A 4,987-nucleotide genomic window follows, 5' to 3' on the forward strand; every position below is an offset into this window, starting at 1 on the left:
CGCCAAGGTACAGGATAGTTCTAGAAAGCAGAGGGCATGAGAATAGTCATGTGATCTCGCTGACGCAACAATATGAAAAACATTTTACAGAAATGCATTATTTTTAGGAAGAATGATTATGCAATCAATAGAAGCAAGCTTATTATTAAAGGAGACTAATCAAAAGACATGTGGAAAATTCCCATAATTGTATATATTTCATTTTTTCTTTTTGGAAACTTAATTCAAATGCTTCATTGTAAATTCTAGATGTATTGTCTCTCTCACAAGCTTTCAACCACTTGTAAAAAAATAATAATTGAAATGCTTCCACATGGTTACATTTTAAAATTGGCTGATGATACTAGTTAAGTTCATAATCTTAGTGGATGGGCTTGAGCATAAAATGAGCTTGAACACTGAGAAAAATAATGTATGGAAATGTAAAAAATATGTGCTTCTTGTAAACAAAGCATTGATGTTTTAAAAATGAAAAAAAAGGGATGTGAATGTGTATAAAACCATAAAGCATTTTAGTAATAATTTTGATTTGGGAAATAGAGCAATAGCACTTGGTTCTATTTAAATATATCTTTAAGTGAAAAAAAAAAAGCTATAGCAACCTTGTAAGTGGTTCTGATGAGGCTTCATTTCGTAGTTTAAATCCCTCTACCATGAAGAATATCATCATGTTGGAAAGAGTGCTTTAAGGAGAAACTTAAAGCCTCGGCCACAAGCCTACTGAAGAAAATGAACAATTAAAAAAGGTTTTAAGTCCCACATTCTCTAACACTTATCATTTCCTTATACAACAATCAGTGATCTCAAAATAGTACATGAAACTACAAGGGAACACTTGAAATTATTTCTCATAACGTATCAGACGAACAAAGCTTCTCCCAACATTGAACCAATCCTTTTAAAATTTTGGATTTGCTTTCATTACGGCACAGAAATGTACAAGAAGATACAATTAAAGAGCTCAAAACTGTTATGGATTTAGACAGTCTTCTTACAAGTGGTCTGCCTCTGTGGTGAAATAAGGAGAATAGAAATACAAACTTGAATGTTAGGTTTGTTTATAATTTTGTGTAAAGCTACTTGAGGGCTATCTGCACCAGCCATCCATAATTTTAGCAGTAATGGATTAGAGGGAAGGCACCTAGTCAACATTACCCATCATCAACTCTTGATATATTCTTCTACCAACAAACAGTGGGATTGACCATCACATTACAATACCCACCCACCCCACAAAATGAAAGGGCAAACATGTTTGGTAACAGGGATTCGAACCTGTGACCCACAGACTGTGAGTCAAGTTCCCTAACCACCAAGCCATGCCAGGCCCTTGAAAGTTAGGAGTAATAATTCAAGTTTAGGTAGCCCACATACAAACTAATTCTTTGGCAATTGTTTTTTAGTTGGTTTTACACATGTAGCATTTTTCACCTTATGATGTGGTGAATGCAAATACAAGTTGTTTGATTTATTTTAAAATGTAGATAATTTGGATGTGAAGGAATACATTTGATTTGGCTTTTATGCTTTGGCAGTGGAGAGTTAATTGTGTTAAGCCAAATGGCCCTGTTATCTTGCTTGTTCTTCCTTAATTTTAACTTTAGAGCACATTTATTTTATGTCTACTTGGTTCTATCTAAAATGAACAAAGGAATAATAGTTATTAAACACTGACACTATGAATAGTATATTTATGGTTACCAAGTTCTCAGTATAAAAATTAACAGCTTTAACCTTTCTTAAGTCCTGTTCTAAGTGTATCAGATCAATTAGTAATTCATTATTTCTCAAAAATAAAAGATGCTATGTTACCTAACAATGGCTGATTTTCAAATAAGTGATACTTACAAACTTCTTCAACTCAGGTGCCACAAACAGTCTTGACTATGTTTACATGGCCAATTCAACAGCCAAGACATAGCATTAGAATAATTCTGAAATATTACATTTAAAGAATGAGAATTTGATTCTATACCAGTAATTAAAGATGAATGACACTGGTACTCCATGCTGTTTTATTAATTTAAAAAGAAGTTTCACAGGAGTACTAAACAGTAATGTTTAAAATAAAATCAATGTTCTTGGTAGAGCATGAATACACTATTGTTGAGCAAATGACATCAGCTCTCCATTCATATTGTATTACTATTAGCAGCCATAGCTATACAAATCTTTGAATAATTGTTTTCCTTTTTATTTTGACTTACACACCTTTATAATTCTTACTTTCCACTAATTAACAATCCTATTCATACTGAAATATGTACACCATAGTAAAGCTAAACAAACTGTAACACATTATTTTTAAGAAGTTTCAACAGCAGAATCAGCTGCAATGAAAGTGAAGCTAAAGCTGGTAAACACCAGGTTTGGAAACTAATTTACCTTTGTTGGAAGCAGTGTTATTAAACTATGTGACAACAATGATATTCATTCCGTAATAGAAGTAGTAGTATGAGTACTATGTGGAATTTTCATACTCATAGTCTTCTTTATTTGTTGTTTGGTTGACAGGCACCTGCAGCTCATATAAATCGACATACAAGATTGTTATCAGTTATAGTCATCAGTAACCACTAGCGTTAACAATACTACTAGTATTGGTTTTACAAGACTGAAATGAAGGCAAAGCAGTCTGGACTATCCAGAAAGTGAAACTGAAATGAAAATGGCAGCTCATGTATCAGTTTTACTTCTAGTCACTGATTTAGCCCAAAATTCCAAATATGGTAACATAAATTTAGCTAAAACTTAATTAATAAAAACTCGTAAAATTAAAACTTTGCAAATTCAGTCTCAGAATCAAAATTTTGTGATATTGACGTCAAATATCAAGATCATAAGTTAATAGTATTAATATAAATACATACATAAATCAAAATTGATACAATTTACTACACTGTAACTAACAGTAATAGTACTACTAAACTAATTTTAGCTAATTTTACATTTCGAAGTTCTAGTATTACTTAAATTAAAGTTTAAATGTCTGTAACAGTAACAGTGCAAGTATAACCATTGTATTACTACTATTAGTAATACCAATACTATTACTAGTCTATTTGTACAAAAAAAAAACCTACCAACGGATGCATATAGTCTGCCAAGAGTTCATTTAATTACGTTTACAAGTACAAGTATGCAGCCCCTTGTTTTTGTTTTTTTTCTCTATACATGAGATAGAAACTCTCCGAATCTTCGGTTTATTCTATATATCCCGACTTTCCGTTCTCTCGACAAAAGATAATAGTAACTCGCGCCATCTCGAAAATTGTTCAACATTTATCAGACTTCCCACAACAACCAAAGTTTTGTTTCAAAATTCAAAATCACTTGAAGCCAGGGGTGAAATTCTCAAAAAAAGTAAAAGGACTCAGCTGAGTGAATGGACCTGTTTTTGATATAGTCAGAAAACTAACTTCTCTAAACATAAAAAAAAGCAGCTCAAATAACAATACAGTTACGATGAGTACCGGCAGAATTTTGCTGATGCTTGAAGCATAAGTTCATAAGTTTTTTTTTGTTTTTTTTGTAATTTCACGTCTTTAATCAACTTGAATGGTTTTGTTAGTATTTATTGATTCTACGGCCGTTTAGTTTGAAAATATAGTTTGCTAAATGTAGACAGTTATGCACAAGCTAAGGCATTTTGATTCACCACCTAAATTCTCTAATCAATACCGATTGTAAACTTTAACGGGGTAGTATGCAGGCTATCATGTGTTTCCTATTCCCTTCATTAAATATATAATTTTCTAAATTTCTGTACATATTGAAAAATGTTTTCTTCGTATAGAAAGTGGGTCAAGTGAGTCGTAAATTCCTCTTGCCATAGTTACTCATGGATCTAGCTAGGTCAGTCAACTACGTCTAGGGTGTCACGTGTAATTTCTTGCGGGAAACATTGCTGGAACGTCAAACATACTGTGAAGTGAAAATGACAATCAGTCATATGAGTAGTACTTGCATTCAGAGAAGAATGTAATTTTTACTGTAAGTAAATGATGCTATGTTTTCTAAAGAGTCTGGGACAGCTTAACCTGAACTTAATTTAAAGCTTTAACTAAATAACATCTATCTCTAGTAAAGGTACCCCACTACACTTTACCCTTGTCTTCTTAACTCTCGATTGTGTTTTAAAATAAAGAGAGTGTTATAAGCTATATCTTTTCATCTTGTAATTTAAATGTTAGCTGCAGAATGTATTATGTTATGATCAAAAAGTTTAATAGAAGTTTAATAGAAAGTTCTAAAAATTTCGAAATAAGATTTTCTAGTAAATTTAAGTATATTGTTACGTCTCTGGTCGTTAGTTAATTTTCCGTAAATATTTTTTCCGAAGAAACTTTAGCTATACAAGTCCTTTCTTAAATAAAACTGGTTTATTCTTTCTGAATACAACTTTGAAATTCACTTAATTTCCACGGTCACACTATAGCTTAAACAAACACTATAATTCCCCACGAATGACTCACGTGCTCGACTCAATTGTCAGTCTCTCTCTGTCTGCAGTTCAATTACCTGACATGTTGCCATCACTTCTTACCAGTCTTATATACACAAGAATACCGCATGTCTACTAAATGCTCGAGACTTCACGAACCTTCGAGAATATGACGTGTTACTGGCGTCACGTGACCCCCGCTGTCGTAACACTGCCCCTTCCTTAGTATTGTTCGTCCCGAACAATAGCCACTTACATTAAACCAATAAACAATTAACAATAACTGAATTAAATGTACAGAATTTACAAACAAAAAATCAAAATTCAACAGGTCTCTTAATTTTACGGGACGTATCTTCTTCCGTACTGGTCTCTGTCTCGTTGGCTTCTGCTTCAAGTGGGATTCATTTGCTTCATCAGGAAATGTCCTATCATCGGTAACAGTCACATCAGTGGTAGTAACTTCATCGAATCAGCAGACGTTTTCAAGTTTGAACGCACTTGATGGTGAATATCATCCATCCTTTCCGGTAACACTTTCAC

General features: G+C 32.8%; 1 protein-coding gene across 2 annotated transcripts in view; it reads right to left on the reverse strand.

Moving 5' to 3' along the window:
* LOC106458306 (zinc finger protein 91-like) overlaps window positions 1–3,252 on the reverse strand; it is a 28,277-nt gene extending 25,025 nt beyond the window's left edge. The window contains exons 1-2 of one of the 2 annotated variants that reach the window (XM_022384475.1): window positions 3,084–3,252; window positions 1,849–1,934 (exon numbers count right to left, since the gene is read on the reverse strand). The gene's annotated coding sequence lies outside the window, so the exon portion shown is untranslated. The remainder of the gene's footprint in view (window positions 1–1,848; window positions 1,935–3,083) is intronic. The other variant, XM_022384476.1, reaches the window with a different exon arrangement.
* Window positions 3,253–4,987: the final 1,735 nt, after the last annotated feature.

Source organism: Limulus polyphemus, unplaced genomic scaffold (assembly GCF_000517525.1).
Source record: "Limulus polyphemus unplaced genomic scaffold, Limulus_polyphemus-2.1.2 Scaffold441, whole genome shotgun sequence".
Taxonomy (NCBI): Eukaryota; Metazoa; Arthropoda; class Merostomata; order Xiphosura; family Limulidae; genus Limulus; species Limulus polyphemus.